This window comes from Aptenodytes patagonicus, chromosome 1 (assembly GCF_965638725.1).
Source record: "Aptenodytes patagonicus chromosome 1, bAptPat1.pri.cur, whole genome shotgun sequence".
Taxonomy (NCBI): Eukaryota; Metazoa; Chordata; class Aves; order Sphenisciformes; family Spheniscidae; genus Aptenodytes; species Aptenodytes patagonicus.
Genome location: NC_134949.1, coordinates 187,238,854 through 187,258,257, shown reverse-complemented (window position 1 = coordinate 187,258,257; position 19,404 = coordinate 187,238,854).

The following is a 19,404-nucleotide window of genomic DNA, read 5'->3' as shown; positions in this document are numbered from 1 at the left end:
TGTGTATATAATGTATCATAGTGTAAGAACAGCTACCAGTTTAAAAATGCAATATAGTTAAAAAGGACTAGTCTGGCCCCATATTGTCAAAATGGTAGCTTCCGTGATGGAAGATGTGTATGTTCTTGATGATTTAGTCCCTGGATTTTATTTTAGCAAACAGTTCAGTTGCTTGCATTGACACTTAAATTTCTTTTCTGGACAGGCAGAAACTAGTTATTGTATATTTGAGATTTTGATTTTTCTGCAACTATTTGCTCTGAAAGGATGGCTGCTTGGTTCTAATAATTCCACATTGTACAAGTTAGAATCATAGAATCATAGAATCATTAAGGTTGGAAAAGACCTCTAAGATCATCGAGTCCAACCATCAACCCAACACCACCATGCCCACTAAACCATGTCCCTAAGCACCTCATCTACACGTCTTTTAAATACCTCCAGGGATGGGGACTCCACCACTTCCCTGGGCAGCCTGTTCCAATGTTTCACCACTCTTGCAGTAGAGAAATTTTTCCTTACATCCAATCTAAACCTCCCCTGGTGCAACTTGAGGCCATTTCCTCTCGTCCTATCGCTAGTTACTTGGGAGAAGAGACCAACACCCACCTCGCTACAACCTCCTTTCAGGGAGTTGTAGAGAGCGATGAGGTCTCCCCTCAGCCTCCTTTTCTCCAGGCTAAACAGTCCCAGTTCCCTCAGCCGCTCCTCATAAGACTTGTTCTCCAGACCCCTCACCAGCCTCGTTGCCCTTCTCTGGACATGCTCCAGCACCTCAACGTCCTTCTTGTAGTGAGGGGCCCAAAACTGAACACAGTAGTCGAGGTGCGGCCTCACCAGGGCCGAGTACAGGGGCACGATCACTTCCCTCCTCCTGCTGGCCACACTAGTTCTGATACAGGCCAGGATGCCATTGGCCTTCTTGGCCGCCTGGGCACACTGCCGGATCATGTTCAGCTGCCTGTCGACCAACACCCCCAGGTACTTTTCCGACAGGCAGCTTTCCAGCCACTCTTCCCCAAGCCTGGAGCGCTGCATGGGGTTGTTGTGGCCCAAGTGCAGGACCCGACACTTGGCCTTGTGGATTCTCATCCAGTTGGCCTTGGCCCATCGATCCAGCCTGTCCAGGTCCCTCTGCAGAGCCTTCCTCCCCTCGAGCAGATCAACACTCCCGCCCAGCTTGGTGTCATCTGCAAACTTACTGAGGGTGCACTCCATCCCCTCATCCAGATCATCAATAAAGATATTGAATAAGACCAGCCCCAAGTTGATGATATGTGGATAAAATCTTAAAACAGAAACACGCTTTTCTATGATGCTTGTTTGTTCTATATTAAGTCAGAAGTCTGTGTTTAACTTCTGACACAGACATTGCTTCTGGTCATGATCAATAAATCAGCAATACAAGATGGACCACAAGGGAATACCCATATGCCAGAAATGGACAATAGAAATTGGTAACTTTTGTTTTTCATTTCAATAGAATTTCAATAATTTATTCAATAATTTCACAGGCTAAAGCCAACCTGAAATCTAAGACAAGTGAGATCTCAACAGTATCTGTCCAGCTCTAGCAAACTGGACTAATCCAGCTAATCCAATGAGCTAGAAAAACAAGGAAACAAACATGAACCTTGTTATATAATTATATCTAGCTGCACAATTTTTAACAGATTTGAGATTGGAGACCAGAAAGTGATAGAAACCCTGGTAACAAATGCTAATTGGTCTTAGATACAGAAAAAGTCAAAGAAACCAGGCCTGGGACTACATTCCTAATGAGGCCATTGGCAGTTTATGCTAAAAATCTAGAAAGTATAAATAGTGAAAGTGATAGCCCCTTAGGTGTGAGACGGGCACCCATGCTCCTGGACATCTGACAGGGTAGAGGGCTGAGCCTGGGTTGGAACTGCTACACATGGGAGCTGGGAGCCCAGACAGAGCACATGTCCCATTCCTCTGGGTTCATGACCTAAGTGGACCAGAGGGGCAAGACTGGTGTCAGTCTGAAGTGTGTCTCTGTTGTAAAATAGAAACCTTAGACTAGAAATTGCTATCCACCTGCTAGATTCATTCTGCTTAGTAAATGGATTTTACAGTACATGTCATTGAATGATATGGTTTTCTTCTTGTGGCCACCCCACTCTTAACTGCCTGTGACAAGCTTTTTCATGGTACCTACTCTCCTTTTATTCTAAGCAACTATTAAATACATATATGTATACCCTATCCAGATTTCAAAAGTTTGAAATGTTATTTGATGCAGTTTCTTTTGTCTCCAAACTCATGGAAGCGGGAAGCTTCCACTGAATGCCAGTGATGACTGCATGCTGAAGATTCACTTCCCATATGGTCCTGCTGATGCAACTTAGAAGTTGTGACTGTTGGCACCATGATAATTTCATTCTCTTTTATCCTCCTCTCCTTACGTGTTTCATCTTCCTATGATATCCTGTCTGGCATGCAATTTATAGGACTGTGGGGCCACAGCTACCAATTTTGTGTTGATTGATTGAGAATCTTTGTGTTTCTCCAGCAGAAATAATAGGCAACAGAAGATGGCAAACAATTATCAGTATTTACATAAGAGGGATGATGTGTAAGACACTATACAAATCAAATTCTGAAAGCAAATATGTTATTGGAAGCACCTGATAGTTCTTTTCACCGTGAGGAACAGCTATTCAGGGGAAAAAAAAAAAAAAAGAAAAAAAAAAAAGATCCAGGATGAAAAATAACAGATGTAAGGACTTGGAACTTTCAGATATCTTTTTCCTGCAGCTTTCTGGAGAATGGCTGTGCTTTCTCTCTGCCTCTTTTAAATTCTGTTTTTTTGACTAATGATTTCCTAACTACTGAACAGGAGAGAAGATTTGTGTTTCAAGATGATTTTCATTCAGTTCCAAGTTTCAAAGAGAAAACAAAGACTTTTTAAATTACTTCAGGATATTTTGAAATTAAAAATGTAACTACTTAAGGAAATGGTTTTGCATATGAAACTTTTACTATGTGAGTTTCTCCCTTTTAAACGGCATGTGGAGGGGTTTTAGCTTATAATAGGAAGGTTTTAAGACATCTCCTTTCCATTTTGCTTTCTCTTTTAGACATTTAACATCTCTCTTTTGCTCCACCACCAAAAAGAAATAACGCACTAACTTTAGGAAAAAATTAATTTGAAACAGAAGGGAAAAAAGCATTATTTTCTAAATCTATATTTTAGAAATATAATAATTAATGTTTTCATTTTTTATACAAATAAGCTTATTTTCCATTTATTGAAGTAGTTATGAAATTAACTTATTGGAGATAATGTACAAGGATTTTTTATAACTTTACTATGTTTAAGATTTAGGTAAGGAAGAAAAAAAACAGGTTTTAATTTTCTGAGAATCCAGAAAAACTTCAAAATTCCAATGGTTAGATGAAAGATATTAGTATATTAGAGCATGTTTACTATTTCTTTTATTTACTACCATTTTTGTTTGTGCTGTACACATATATATACATTATATAAGCTAAATCATGAAACTGTCTCACCTTTTTCTACTTTGAAGTACTTTAATGAGCAGGAAAAAAGCTTTAGGATTGAGAGTCCAGGAACAGACAAGAAGCATACAGCATTTGGTTTATATCCTGGACTACCTTGCCAATATCACAACAATTAATGTGATATTCTGAACAAAATCAAAAAGGAGGTGAGTGCATAAAATGCGCATCTATTACTCCCATATAGATGGTGCAAATGTCACATCAGGATGTAAACCAAAGACAAAATCTTACATGGTGTCAGTGTTCTTTCATGAAGCAGCCAGTGAATAAACCTTTCAAAGGAATTGTAGTGTCTGATTTGATATTCTGTAATAGGAGACCTAGTTTAAAGTCATTAAATGGAACTACCATTTTGTAACACTGATCAAAATGTACGAAATCATTAACATTCTCACAGCAGTAAAAAAAGCTAAAATATCCACCCCATTTGCGTTAACCTTCAAAAACTTCTTTATCTAAAAATGAAGGAACTTTTAAAAGCACTAAAAAGTACAGAGGAGCAATTAGGTGAATCAAGTCCTTTACAGATGTCATGGACACTACTGAAAGATACCATAGTGGAAGTGATGGACTGGTACATACCATATGTTAGGAAAGCCTCAGGAAAGGTTAAAAGCAAGTGTAAACAGCTAGACAACAAGGACATTTGCTAGAGCAGAGAAGTTTTCATTAAAAAAGTTGAAAGTGCAGTAAATTAATAGTAAGGTTCATAAACACTTTCAGCTTAAATTAAAACATACACTGGTCAGTTCTGCTATTGACGTTATGCAAGGTGTCTTCACACAGAGATGCTGTGGGTGAAGACATGGTGGTTTTGGCAGGAGAGTCTGCAGCCACTGGAGCATGCAAATAGCTGACAGATTCATGCCCCAGAGCCGGAGGCACAAGAGAAGGGATCACAGATGAAACAGGGCTACAGCTGCAGATGCTGCCATGGGCTGGACGTTTCAAGCACTTTTTCCCTATAATCTTTATGCCCAAAAAGACAAATAAGGAGTCAGAGAAGTAAAAAAAGAAAAACCCATAGCTGTGAGGAGGGAACACACCTCTTCTAATCTTCTTTCTTTATCTAATAAGCAGAAGGTTGGAAAGGGAGGAAAGAAGAGAGAAGAAGGAAAGCTATGATCTTATAAAGCAGTAGGAACATTGGCAAGTTTGCTCTGCCCCACTCCTTCTCAAAATACATCTTCATGTGTGGGTAGAAACTGCAGGGATTTCCAGAGATATCTCTTCAGCACCAAGTTTACACCATATTGAACCAAGATTGCTGGCTATGGTCCCAAACACCAGACTTCTGTTGCTTGGTGTGCAGTAATCAGGGTGTTGGGGTATCAGTAGCTCTATTAGGAGCGAGAGCAGGAGCTCAGTAGTGTCTGCACCAGCAGCAGTGGCAGGTTCAGCAACAATGGCCTGGTATTGGGATTGTGGTGCTGCAGTGGCCATGGTGGTGATGATCTTCCTGAGTTCCTGGCTCAAAGAGGGAAAAAAAGCCAGACACAGGTGCTTCTTTTTTTTAGTAGACACAATCCACTCACAATGTAGCAAGAACTGGGCAGGGACAGTCATTATTGCTGGGCTGCCTAATCTGGGAGATAAGATTCTAAGTAGACATTTTGCTTGAACCAGTACAGCTGTACTTGCATCCTCCTCTCCTCTCCTCTCCTCTCCTCTCCTCTCCTCTCCTCTCCTCTCCTCTCCTCTCCTCTCCTCTCCTCTCCTCTCCTCTCCTCTCCTCTCCTCTCCTCTCACTTTATGAATAATCAGTGAGCAATTTTATTTATATTTAACAGTGCAGGATGATCAACTCTATCTTTTCATGCATATAATTCCCTCTGGCTTCAAAAACTGTCTTGCATTCTTTCCTTGAGTGTATTTAAAAACACATTTTGGTACACTTTGCAGCCTATGTGCTGAATCATGTCAACACAGTTGTTATATATTTCCATAATAAAGTTACTGCTATATCATATCCAGAGTATATTTTCCATTCCTGTTGCTACCTCTTTGACTTAATTTCTTCCCTGACTTGAATTTATCTTACAGAATACAATTTCAAGATTTTTTTAAAGACCTGAAGAATATTTGGTTGTTTTTAGTTTTCACAGATATAATTACAAGGTAGTTTACAAATAAATATTATTTTGATGTACAGTACCTGTCTTTTTTTTTTTTTTTTCCCCAAGTATCCCAAAGGATGAAAGCAGACCTTTAAAAATAAAAGTGAATTTAGAAATCTAATGGAAGTGGTTTTAATATCTTAGCTTTTGCCATAAGCTTTGCTATATAACCATGCAAATAGAGTGTTTCTGCATGTGGCAACTGTATTGTGTATTATTCCCTCTTGGATAATGTGCTTTCTCCTACTTCAAAGTATCCTAAAATAATTGGACTTGTGTTATATGTAGGAAACCAGGGTAAAATTAATTGAAATTGATGTTAATTGTATTATTTTCTTAATTGCTGCAAATGTGGGTCAACACTGCCATGGACTTCATATAGATTTTAATAGAACTGTGAATTCTAATATATTTTTGGATTTGCTTCAAGCATTAAATTCTTAAAAAAATTAAATGATTGGATCTCATATTTGATGCCTTCCCAGCGAAAGCAGATTCTGGATGGCTTTTATGAGAGGATAGTCACTTTGGGAGTGTACAAGACATATGGCTCGCTGTTCTACTGCAGGAACTCAAAGTATGTTTTCTAACAGACTTACCTAGCTAGGTGTCTAGTGTCATTTCCTTAAGGTGCTTTGTGTGATACCCAGTTGCTGGTGTAGAAGCTCAGAGATCACCCTTAAGTCCTGTGTCACACCCCTCAGCTCTGTGTGAAAGCTTCCATTGCCTTAGGGCATCTGAAAGGCAGTTATCCATCTGTGTCTAATGGAGATGAGAAGTTGTAAAGGAGATTTCAATTACTCCATGTAATGTGGGTAAATGTTCATGCAAGATACAAACAATAAATTAGATGTCATCAATAACTGCTTCTTGGAAATAGTAATCAAAGAAACACAAGAAGAGACTTTTTTTTTTTCCCTAGGGCTGAGATACAAAGCCATAAAAAAATAATGTGTAATTCTGACCACAGAAATACTCTGGTTTACCAGAAGTAAAATTCTCAAAGGAGAAAAAGGGTGAGACCCTCAACAGTGAAGTATAAGGTCAATAGAGAAAGCTACAGAAAAATGGTGTGGTTATTTTAAAGGAAAATGAAAAAAAAAAAAGTGGCTACAGAAGTAAAATACTTGTATGTGGCATGAAGACTTTTCAAGGATATTTTTAAAAGAATCTTTTCAGAAAAAAAATAACTAATTTAAAAATAAATATTTATTCAGAATAACGTGGGTTTTAACCCAAGAATGAACTTGAAGTAGATAAATGAAAAAACAATAGAATAGATCAGGAAAAAATCATCAAAGGTTAATTGTCAGAGAAAGGTGGCTATCTAAAAAAAATATGTTTCAAAAAGAAAAAGATGTATTCAAATGAAGAGAGCATGAACTCTAGCACTGTAAATGTGTATCTTCAGCAATGTATGCACTATTACCTCACTTAGACTTCATATATGTACCTCAGTAAAGCAGATGTTAAAAGATTTTGAGAAATCTTTTGTGTGTCAAAACTACTGATAATTTGTATGAGAAAGAAGAAAACTCTCAAAGATTCCTTACTGCTTAAAAATGACCAAGGTGCAAAAGGAATTAAAAAAGGGGAGTCTCATTGCAAGACAGTGTTCAAAGAATTCACATATGAAATTGTGGATGTACTAATTAATATGAAAATTATCAGTTCAGTTGGCTTAAGTAGCAGAAGTAGAAGAAAGCATTAAGTTTATTAGTATTTTTAAAGGATTCCAGACATGATATAAGGTACAGACTGTGACTGACTAATAGAAACTTCAGTAAAGAATACGCTTTGTACATTTTCTTTGGCTGTACAGATGCTTTTAGCTATAAAAAAAAGTATGTCTCTCAAAATTTTTCGAGCTTCTTATAGGACATAAGAGGACACACGAGAGAAAAACAGCAAAAACTATAGCTACTAGAACCGCATGCCAGTCAGCCTTTACCTCCATCCCTGGGGAAGGTAATGGAGCAGAGAGTTCTGGAAACAATTTCCAAACATGTTAAGGACAAGAAGGTAATTGGCGCTGGTGAGACACATCTGGAGTGCTGGGTCCAGGTCTGGGCTCCCCAGTACAAAGGAGACATACGCATACTGGAGGGAGTCCACTGAAGATGAATTAGAGTGTGAAATATCTCCCATATGAAGAGAGGCTGGGACTGTTGAGTCTGGAGAAGAGAAGGCTCAGGGGGATCAACGTGTATAAATACCTGATGGGAAGGTGTAAAGAAGACAGAGCTAGACTCTTCTCAGAGGTAACCAGCCATATGGCAAGAGGCAATGGGCACAAACTGAAATAAGGGAAATTTGGTTTCAATATTAGAAAATATTTTCTTTCCGTTAGGGTGGTCAAACACTGGAAGGTAGGTAGGAATTTGTTGTTAGTCTCTAATTCTTAATCTAATCAGGATGCCACATTTATTTTTCAGTAATACTACAATTTCCTATTGTAGTAATACTAGCTCTTTTAGTAAAAATTAATAAAGGAAAAGCTCATTAATAATTCCCTAAAGTTATTATGCTTGAAAAGTTACTAATATCTATGCCCTCTTTTTGATGTTTTTCTTGCTTGTCCGTGCTCCTCTAGGCTCTAAGGCTGATCACGTCTCTCTGAACCAGGGACATGGTGGGGTGTCATTATTAGAATCATTATTATCATTAAAGTTGGAAAAGACCTCTGAGATCATCGAGTCCAACCGTCAACCCAACACCACCAGGCCCACTAAACCATGTCCCTAAGCGCCTCATCTACACATCTTTTAAATACCTCCAGGGATGGGGACTCAACCACTGCCCTGGGCAGCCTCTTCCAATGTTTCACCACTCTTGCAGTAGAGAAATTTTTCCTCATGTCCAATCTAAACCTCCCCTGGCACAACTGGAGGCCATTTCCTCTCGTCCTATCGCTAGTTACTTGGGAGAAGAGACCGACACCCACCTCGCTACAACCTCCTTTCAGGGAGTTGTAGAGAGCGATGAGGTCTCCCCTCAGCCTCCTCTTCTCCAGGCTAAACATCCCCACTTCCCTCAGATGCTCCTCATAAGACTTGTTCTCCAGACCCCTCACCAGCCTCGTTGCCCTTCTCTGGACACGCTCCAGCACCTCAACGTCCTTCTTGTAGTGAGGGGCCCAAAACTGAACACAGTAGTCGAGGTGCGGCCTCACCAGGGCCGAGTACAGGGGCACGATCACTTCCCTACTCCTGCTGGCCACACTAGTTCTGATACAGGCCAGGATGCCATTGGCCTTCTTGGCCGCCTGGGCACACTGCTGGCTCATGTTCAGCCGGCTGTCGACCAACACCCCCAGGTCCTTTTCCGCCAGGCAGCTTTCCAGCCACTCTTCCCCAAGCCTGTAGCGCTGCATGGGGTGGTTGTGGCCAAAGTGCAGGACCCGGCACTTGGCCTTGTTGAACCTCATCCAGTTGGCCTCGGCCCATCGATCCAGCCTGTCCAGGTCCCTCTGCAGAGCCTCCCTACCCTCGAGCAGATCAACACTCCCGCCCAACTTGGTGTCGTCTGCAAACTTACTGAGGGTGCACTCAATCCCCTCATCCAGATCATTGATAAAGACCTTGAACAAGACCGGCCCCAGTACTGAGCCCTGGGGAACACCGCTCGTGACCGGCTGCCAACTGGATTGAACTCCATTCACCACAACTCTCTGGGCCCGGCCGTCCAGCCAGTTTTTGACCCAGCGCAGAGTCCACCTGTCTAAGCCGTGAGCCGCCAGCTTCTCTAGGAGAATGCTGTGGGAGATGGTGTCAAAGGCCTTACTGAAGGCCAGGTAGACCACATCCACAGCCTTTCCCTCATCCACTAGGCAGGTCACCTGGTCATAGAAGGAGATCAGGTTGGTCAAGCAGGACCTGCCTCTCATGAATCCGTGCTGGCTGGGCCTGATCCCCTGGTTGTCCTGCACATGCCTTGTGAGCGCCCTCAAGATGAACCGCTCCATCATCTTCCCCGGCACCGAGGTCAGGCTGACAGGCCTGTGGTTCCCTGGATCCTCCTTCTGGTTCTTCTTGTAGATGGGCGTCACATTGGCAAGCCTCCAGTCATCCGGGACCTCCCCCGTTAACCAGGACTGCTGATAAATGATGGAGAGCGGCTTGGCGAGCACCTCCGCCAGCTCCCTCAGCACTCTCAGGTGGATCCCATCCGGCCCCACAGACTTGTGAGCGTCCAGGTGGCGTAGCAGGTCATTGACTGCTTCCTCTTGGATTACGGGGGGTTCATCCTGCTCGCCGTCCCCGTCTTCCAGCTCGGGGGGCCGAGTACCCTGAGGATAACTGGTCTGCCTGTTAAAGACTGAGGCAAAGAAGGCATTGAGTACCTCAGCCTTTTCCTCATCCTCAGTGACAATGTTCCCCCCTGCATCCAATAAAGGATGGAGATTCTCCTTGGCTCTCTTCTTGTCATTAGTATAATTGTAAAAACATTTTTTGTTGTCTTTAACGACAGCGGCAGAACTCACAAGGAGTTGTCAACATCCCAAGCTCTCTGTAGGAGGGGAGTTTGATGTTCCCTTAAAATCTGAAAGCTGCACTGTAGCCTCCACCAGCTTCCACCAGCCGTTATTATGCAGAGACTTTCTCATGCCTTTACTGTATGTTGTATTCACAGAGCTTCAGCTATAGCACAGTAGGGGCAATAGTCACTTGACCACTAGGGACCAGCTAAAACCAGGTCAGGCCAAGACAAACCCTGACAAACCCTTAGACCCAGCACTGTCTTGTAAGTAAAAAGTCTGTGGTCCTTTGTTATTAATGGCAAAAATAATATTTACTGGTTACTTCACCCTGTTTCTTTTTCTCTTTCCCTTAACATTCAGTACTGCCATATGTGGAACTGAGAACTTAGGCTCTTAAGATGCTTGATTTGTTGAAGTGAAGAAGGTCTTGTACAAGGTGATAGTCTGCTCAGGGTTTGTGCAACTTATCCCTCAGGATTGTCCTCCAGAAGAGAGAGTTTTCTAAGCAGAAGGATCTCAAATCCTACTTACTTAAGAGGCACAAAGGTCAAACCGAGGCTTGAAGCAAATCAACAGACACAGTCCGAATAACAGATTAATCTTTTTTACCAGCTATGTGTGCCTGAGATTTGAAACGGTCTACCCTTCCTCTTGCTCTGATTATTTCTGCTATTCTCCCTGTCTTTAAAGTCCAGAGTCTGGTACACACTGTATCTTGATACCTAATTTACAAGCTACAAACTGATACAGTTAAAGCAATAAGGCTTGTGATGTGAAGCTGGGAGGTGTTATTTCTATACAACTTCACACAGGAAAGTTGAGCAGAAAGGTTAGTTCCCACTGCTATACTTGGCATTATGAGTTGGTTTAGGGGGGTTTGTTCTTAGTGTTTATCATCAAGGGTTTAAAAACAAAGAGGAAACTTTTGGGTTATTTTTCAGAAGCTTAATTGTTCTGAGTTTTATTTTAAGCATTTCAGAGCCAAAATCAGCCATAAAGAGTGGGTTCTTCAGCAGAGATCAGGGTATTGGCGTATAAACAGCCTCAAGAAAGCAAAACTTGGTTTGTCTAGAATAATACATGTTAAAATGGTTGTCTCAAAGACATTTAAGTAATAAAAAAAGTGACATTACATTTAGATCTGAAATAATTTTCTTTGGTTTATTGTTTTGATTTTTTTTCTCTTTTCCTTGTTATTTTTCCTTTCTGTTTTGTTTGATATTTCTTGCTAAGTAGTAGTTTCATACGTCTAGGCACTACTTCTGCTGAAGTGGATCTGAAAGCTTTACAAAGCTGAGCACAAGTCAATATCATACTGTTGTGAAAAAAGGAAAAATCTTTTTTCAGTTTCAAAAAAGTGCAGTCTGTAAGATGGGTAAAATAGGTTTTCTGCTCTTCTCTGCACTCTTAAACATCAGATTAACTAGATTTGGGCACTGTACATCTGGGAAGATGGGGGCTAATTCAAGAAAATCCATATTGGAAAAGCAAGAATGGTTAGAGATCAGGTGAATATGACCTCAAATTTAGGACAGTTTAAACTAAGGGGATATGCTAATATTCAAATATGTTAAAAACTATTTTTAAAAAAAGAAGGCAATAATTGACTTCCTATATCTACAATAAAACAAGAAATTAATTGATCTAAATTGCAGCAAGGAAAACTCAGAACAGATATTAGGAAAAGCTTTGCCATAATATGAAGATTAGCATAGCCTGCCTGGGCTGCTGCTTGCCTAAGTTGCACAGTGGGTATGCTGTGCCTGCTCTTGTACCTTACTGAGCTTGATCTTCCTTGCTTTCCTGGTTTGAGCTCCAATCTGCCTTTACATTACAGACTTGCATGGCAGTCTGTTGGCTAAACTTGGTTACCATCACTGGACCAACACTGCTCTTCTTGTTTGGGTGCTATGGGTCTGCGCTTTTGTTGGAGGGAGTCATTGTCCTGCCTGCCTGCTGTCACCCCCAGCTTATGTTTCCTTACACAGCAGTTCAACCCTGACATCTCCACTTCAGGAAGTCTTTAAGAACAAGCTAAAAACTTTTGCAAAAATGACACAAATGCAGCTGAGCTTGTTTTGGGGTAGGAACGTAGGTTACATAAACCTTTTTAAAGCCTTCTAGTTTTGTATTTGTGATTATAATACAGGTCATTCTTACAATAATTTCTATATGTGTTTGATGTTTTTATTATTTACAGGTATTTCATGTGATTACATTTCAGATTATTAAAGGATTTACTTTTTTAATTGGTATTATTGTTACAAAGTCTATTGTATCTCAATATTCAAAGTGTTTGCATTTGATTTCTCTTTTGTATTTTATACAGGTATCTATTGCCAGCTAAAGAATCAGATCTCCTTATGTTCCAAAAAATTATAAAATTTACCATCAGGGACAGGAAAGAGAAAGGATTAAAGAACATCTGTGTATGCCAGGCATCCAACAGTGAAACTCTCTGAGGAGTTAACATTACACAAGATACCCCTATTCTAGCAAGTTGCTTTATGTTCATGCTTTGTAGAAGAAGGTATTAGAGAGATAAAGGAATATATTTCTTTTTTGTGCAGCTTTTTAAAATACAAAGTCATCACATCCCATTGCTACACTGCACAGTAATTGATCTAAGATAAGATAAAACAAGGACTTGCTAACATTACGAGGGAAAAAAAGAATAAATATAAAGAATATTCTTTACATTGTGACTCTAAGCATTCCCACCTAGATGGCCAAGGTAAAAGACAATGGGAGGGCTTAGATATAAAGGAGTTTTAAAAACAACTCAGAAATTGGGAATCGTGTGAGTGCCCTAATGACTTCACCATGATAAGTTTATTTGCTAAGTCACTAGAAAATAGTAAGAGCATAAGCAGACAGAGAAAACATTTTCAGTCTTTTCACCTGTTTTCTAGTGTGACCCAGATACTCTTTCACATTGTCTAGTTTCTTATAAATGCTCAATGGATCTTTGTTGACTGTAATTATGTGCTGAGTGATAGCAGAAACTAAGTCAGACTTAGCAGCAACATTTAAAACCAGCACTGAGTATTTTTTTAATATTTCAGTGACTGTGTCTTATGATTGTGCAACTGAAGAATACTTAAGTTCCTTTCCTAAAACTTCTAAGTAGACTGAAAAATCTATTTTTATGTCTCTGGTTTCTGTATTTGTAGCTAGATATTTGTATGTAATTGCTACAGTAGACCCTTCATGGATCTATCTGACAGTAGCATTTCTCCCTCTGATTAAGTACTTCATGATTTTTGTGAAAAATATTTTCTTTCTCCCCCATTTCCTATATTTGAAGTTTATATTTTAGTTGAATTTTTAGTATCTCCAAAGATGGAGAATCATAGTGTTTCTGGGCAACCTGTTCCAGTGCTGCAATGATGAAAATAAAAAAATAATCTCTGTAGTTAATTTGATTTTCCCTTGTTGCAGCCTGTGTCCATTTCCTCACATTCTATCCCTATATACCTCTGAGAAAAGTCTGGCTCCAACTTCTGTATACTGTGTTGTTAGGTACTTGAAGACAGCAGTAAGATCTCCCTTTAGTTAGCTCCTACTAAGTCTAAACCCAGTTTTCTCATCTTCACTTCACATGGTGTAGTGAGCTGTGGCAAACAGGACAATGGAAACAAACACAGAATGTGGTGAGCCTTGGTACAGACTGTGGATCAACAAGTGACAGGGGAACAATACCTAAAACTGTGAGAAAAGTTCACTGTGATATCACCATGGGCTGATCTGATTAGAGGCCGGTGCAGGCAACTCTTAAGGAAAGTTAGGAGTGGCCACCTCCTCCAGCCTCCCCTGCCCAGGACCCTCCTGCTCTGCTGTTGGAGGCCATCCCAGTACCCCAGGGACCCAGGGTCTCTGCCCAGGCTGAGGAACACTGATGCTGCTTTCCACTTTGCAGGTTCAACCAGCAACGAAGCTGAGCACATATCCGAGACACACAAACACACAGAGGACAGTGACACGGCCGGTCACACAGACAGTCACAGAGAAGGTGCTACCTCCAGCAGCACCCACATTCAGGACTCACACCAGACACAGGCACAGACAGCCACGTCCCCTCCTCCTCTTGGGCTGGCAGAGGCAGAAGGTCACTGGTGCAGCACACACACCACACTCGCCAGGTTCACAAACCCACACACATTCACGGATCCCCGGAGCACTAGCATGGCCTTTCGGTCCACCCAGCACCCCTGCCCGGAGCCCAGGCCCCCTTACCTGCCCCAGGGGTCCCCAACTTGCCAGCTGGTCCAGCTGAGTGCTCACTGCACACACGCAGTGCTCACACACTCGTCTCACAGGCACCCCACACTTGCGGGTCCCCCCAAACACCAGCATGGACCCTCCGCCCGCCTGATACACCTGCCCAGACCCAAGGTGACCAAGTGCAGGGCTCAGACAGACAAGTATGCTGACTAGCCCTGTTTTACACTTGTCTGGCCCCTTTTATACCTTTTTTGTCCATTTCCCCACTTTGTTCCTCCCTGCTCCCTCTTCCCCTGCCTCCTTTATCATTTGCCCCTCAAGTTTGAGTCCCTGTATGTTCCTGTTTATGGCCTCGTCTTCTTCTTTTTTTGTTTTTTTTTTTTTTTTTTAATTGAAAAGGCCCTTGACCAGATATCCTTAGAGGAGCATACAGTCTGTTTTCACATACCCTTACAGTATCTAGCTGTAAAGACCCACAGCGGTAGAGACTGAGGGAACACTGTTAAGCAGATTTCCAAACCACACAGTGCCATGTCACTGAGTCGATAACTGTGGTGGGTCTCCATTGATGGGTGTACATGAGTTATGGGAGAAGCTTTTCCCTGACAGCCTATCTTTTGCTTTCTCTGCTTGATAAATTGAACTCAGCAGTGTTGCTTTTTCCCTCAGTAACACATCCTGTGCTCCAACCCCCCAACCATCCTTGATAGCCCTCCACTTGACTCAATTCCAGCATGTCAAAGTCTTCCTTGTACTGCAGACCCAAGAGTGCAGGGGACAGTACTCCAGATGCCAACTGGTGGCAGTTGGCTTCAGTCTTGCTAATACAGTCTGGCAGGTGATTGGCTTTCATTCTTTGTTGTAAGGGCCTATTGATGACTCATGTTTAGCTGCTTGTCCTGCACATCCCTATGCCTTTTCTATCAGCCTGCTTTCTAATCAGCAGGAGCCTAGTCTGCACGGTTGCACTGGAGTTATTCTGCCCAAGTGCCAGACTTCACATTTGCCTGTGTTGAATTTAATGAAATTCCTCCAGCCTGTTGAGGTCCCTCTGAATAGCAGCTCTCCCCATCATATCAGCTGCTCCCTACAACTGGTTATTGTCTGTGGCATTGTTGAGGATTTCTGTCCCATCTTCTAGGTCTTTAATGATATTAAATAGTCAACAGAGCTTATTTTCTCTTCCTAGAAGGCTATCAAATAGGCCAGGCATGATTTGGCCTTGCTACTTCTTTATCAGCTGTTCCTAATCACCTTCTCGTCCTTCATGTAACTGGACATGGCTTACAGAGGGATCTGGCAGACTGATTAGCTTCTAGTTCCCTAAGATTTTCTTCTTATCCTTCTTAAAGAAAAGAGTAGAGATTTGCCTTTTTAAATACTTGTCTGTTCATACCTACAATAATGTAAAGGCAAACCACTGCAGTTGCAGTGAACAACTATGGAATAATTTCCATACAATATGCTTCCCACAATGATGAATGTGATTTATAGGATCAAAAATAATTCAGCTTCTCTAATATTGTGTATTTCACCATGTTGTTTTTCATTTATGAATACTGTAACAACTCCAAAGATTTATCATGCTTTTGTAGTTTTCTCTCATCATTAGCAAGCAGAATACTCTGTGTCCGTATAGCCACGTGACTTCTGCACTACACATAGGGAGGGAGCTCTGTTCACAGCTCTTCTTTTGGGATGACATTAGTTTCAGCCTTTTTTAACTCTACATCATCAGTAATCAACACTACCTCTGCTCACACTACCATCAGCAAGAGCATAACAACCTTCAGATTGTTCCAGAGTGCTATCATGTTCCTGACAGAAGAAATTTACAATAAACCATAATCAGCAGACACTGGTCAGAATTCATTCTCACTTATACTGATGAAAATCCAAAGCCAGCTGAACTTGGTTAAAATGTTATCAGCTGACTCAGGCCTGAGTTCTCAGATGGTAACAGAATTTGTCAATTTGAACTCTGAAGTATAATTCTTTGAGTTTATGTTGGTACATCTGAAATATTATTGACCTTTGCCAGTCTAGCTGATGCTTGCCAGTGTCTGTCCAGTAGATCATACAGTACTGTGTTTCATTATAATTATGAATTTTGATGATAGTATGAAATGCTTCTTTCTCTCTCTCTCAAAAAAAAAAAAAAAAAAAGGCAGGTAAAATACACATGGATCTAAAATCTAAGATATACAACGTGAAGAGAAATGTTCCAGCTTAAGGATTACTGTGAACCTGATCCCATATTAGCTTTACATTGCAAATCACATAAAGAGAGCACTTAATTCAGAACAAATACATAAAATCAATGAAGTCCAGCACTCAATCCTATTAGAAAGAAGTGGTTTAGTAAGCACTTTAAGTTTTTCTGTTTCTTTTAAATCTTTAGCAAACTTTAATATTCATTTCTATATGCAATACAAAGCCCCAGAATTCGTCTATGGACATATGTCTATGTGTCTGTGTGTCTGCCTGATTATGAAAAGTAATTAAGAGTTTGGAGCATGAATAGAATGCCTCCAGAGCATCCTCCTTCATAAAAGTTTCAGCAAGTTTTCTTTCTTTATGAGGATGATGATGATGATGATGATGATGATGATGATGATGATGATGATTATTATTATTATTATTATTATTCACAAAGCTGGAAGAGAGTAAAATGGTTTTGTTTGAATATGCAGCATGTAGAGGTAGGGACTGATAATATATCTAGCAGTATTACTGATTTCCAGGTGAGTCAGTTCTGCAAGCATCAAGCTGCTAATGCAGACAATGATTCTGTCATCTGTATCAAATGTATGTAGGACATAAACTTTCTGATTCAATTCTATGTTAGGGTTTAATTTATTCCTTTCAAGCTTTACATATTGTCAAGGCAGGAAAGGCAGGCAACCAAGCAGAGTTAGTAGAAAGAGGTCCAATAATCGGGACTATCCTAGAGTCAATCCTGTGCCGAAAAGACAAAATTTAAAATTAAGAGAGCTAAAGAATAGCGCTATACCTTTGAACATAGGTTCAAGGCCTAGAGCGTCGCTGGGTGGAGTGTAAAGTGCTTTTTCTTCTGGGCCTTCCTGAATTCCCTATAAATAAAGATGAGCATCTTCTCTGAAGCTCAGATCACCCTCAGAAATATTTCTGCTAGCACAGTGAATATCGTCAAGAGAGCTCCTCTTGACCATGAATAAAAGTAAAATTGTGAATCCTAAAAAAAAAAAGGAATTTCAAGATTTGGACAATTATTGTTTTCTGGTTTTAGTTTTTCAAGTTAAATTCTTGCATCCATCTCTCCTAAATTAATGAAGCAAGGATATACATCTTTCAACACAGAAGAAAAGGTTCTCAATCTATTGTGCTATGACGAAAAATGTCACTGGTAAAAATTTATGATTTTTAATTTCAGACTATATTTGGGACTTCTTAAACTGGAAAATGTTTTCTTCCCACTATACAGCAAGCGACCTACTCATGAAATTTATTTATTGACATTGTTGATATTATTCTGACATTTAGTTTACAACTTTTAGGGTTTTTTACAACATTTTTAGTCTTTTAGTTTTTACAATTTTAGAAGTTTACAAATTTTAAAGCCTTTAAAATGGTGAACAATGTATTATTTTCCACTATTCAGTAACTCAAAAGTGGGCTAATGTAACTATTCTCAAAAAAATTGAGTAGCAAAACAAAATTAAACATACATTTATAAAAATATTTCATTTAGACCATGAGTGTTCAAGTAAGAAAACAAAAAGATGTGACCCTATGAAAACATGAGATACAACAGAAATTATAATAAATATTTCTCTTCATCATTTAAATATCTCATAATGGAGGTTTAGCTCAAAGATGAGAAAATGATCTCCTTAATTAAATACTGAAAAGGTCAATATAGCTTAGGATAACATTGGTCACTATCTGCGGACATCTATTTTAGTGAAAGTATATGGTTTGTCTTGTCCAGCTTCTTTTATTTTTTCACCACTCTTTATTTTCCCTAAAAAAAATCACAGTAAGTGCCAGCAGTATGCCTTTCTACTTGATCATTAGATCAGTATGGAGATGGCTTTTTCAGTCAGAAGATGAGAAAGTGATGATGTTGCTTTAAAAATTTCACAGTGATAGGAAGATGAAGTTTTTGACAGTAAAAAGAGCTGAACCTACTAATTACAGAGAAATAATATAAATCATGATGATAGTGGTATTTTGGTCCTACTTTTCAGATAAGTATAAGCACAAAATTGCAAAAGCAACATTTGATATATGAAACCATACACAGTTTTACAATAGACATATATCTGCTTTCATCATTCTATCAATATTTTTATTTTATATATAAAACCTCAAAATATGGGTCTTATTTCTTATGATCACAATGATGATAAATATTTAATATATATGCCCATTAAGTTACTCAAAATCCCTGCTTCAAGGAGTTATGCTAACTGAAGCAGAACAAAAGGTACAATACAAACCTTGATATAAGTATGCTGCCGGATTGAGCACTCTTTTAAAATTTTTTGCTTAGGCAACCTAGTTTCAAACTTTCACTTTCTACTACCGGAAACATAGCAGAAATTAAATGCTGTTCTGACACATCTGAGAAATCACTTCCTAGTAATTTTCCTTCAAATGTTAAGACCTGATTCAGGTTGAGATTAATTTCAAACCTGTGTTTAGAGATCTAAAAGTTAGCCTTCAGAATCTGAGCAAGGTTCACTTTGCAATCAATGAAGAGAAAATAAACATCTCCAGAAGAAAATTCAGTTTGTTATAAGACAGACATCTACCATAAATTAGATGAGTGTCTTTTGGAGGTATTTATTCCTCTCCTTTGGACATAATGAGAGTTTAGGATAACTTAGATGGCAGCTGGTAGAGATCTAAATTTAGATGAAATTGCTGTGTGCCTTATTACATGCCAGTAAGTTTAAAAGGTTCTTTTCTATGAAATTCAACTAACTGTAAAGCCCATTTCAAGGGAAAAAATGCATCTACTCTTTGGTACTTAATCTTCCTTGTCAGGGC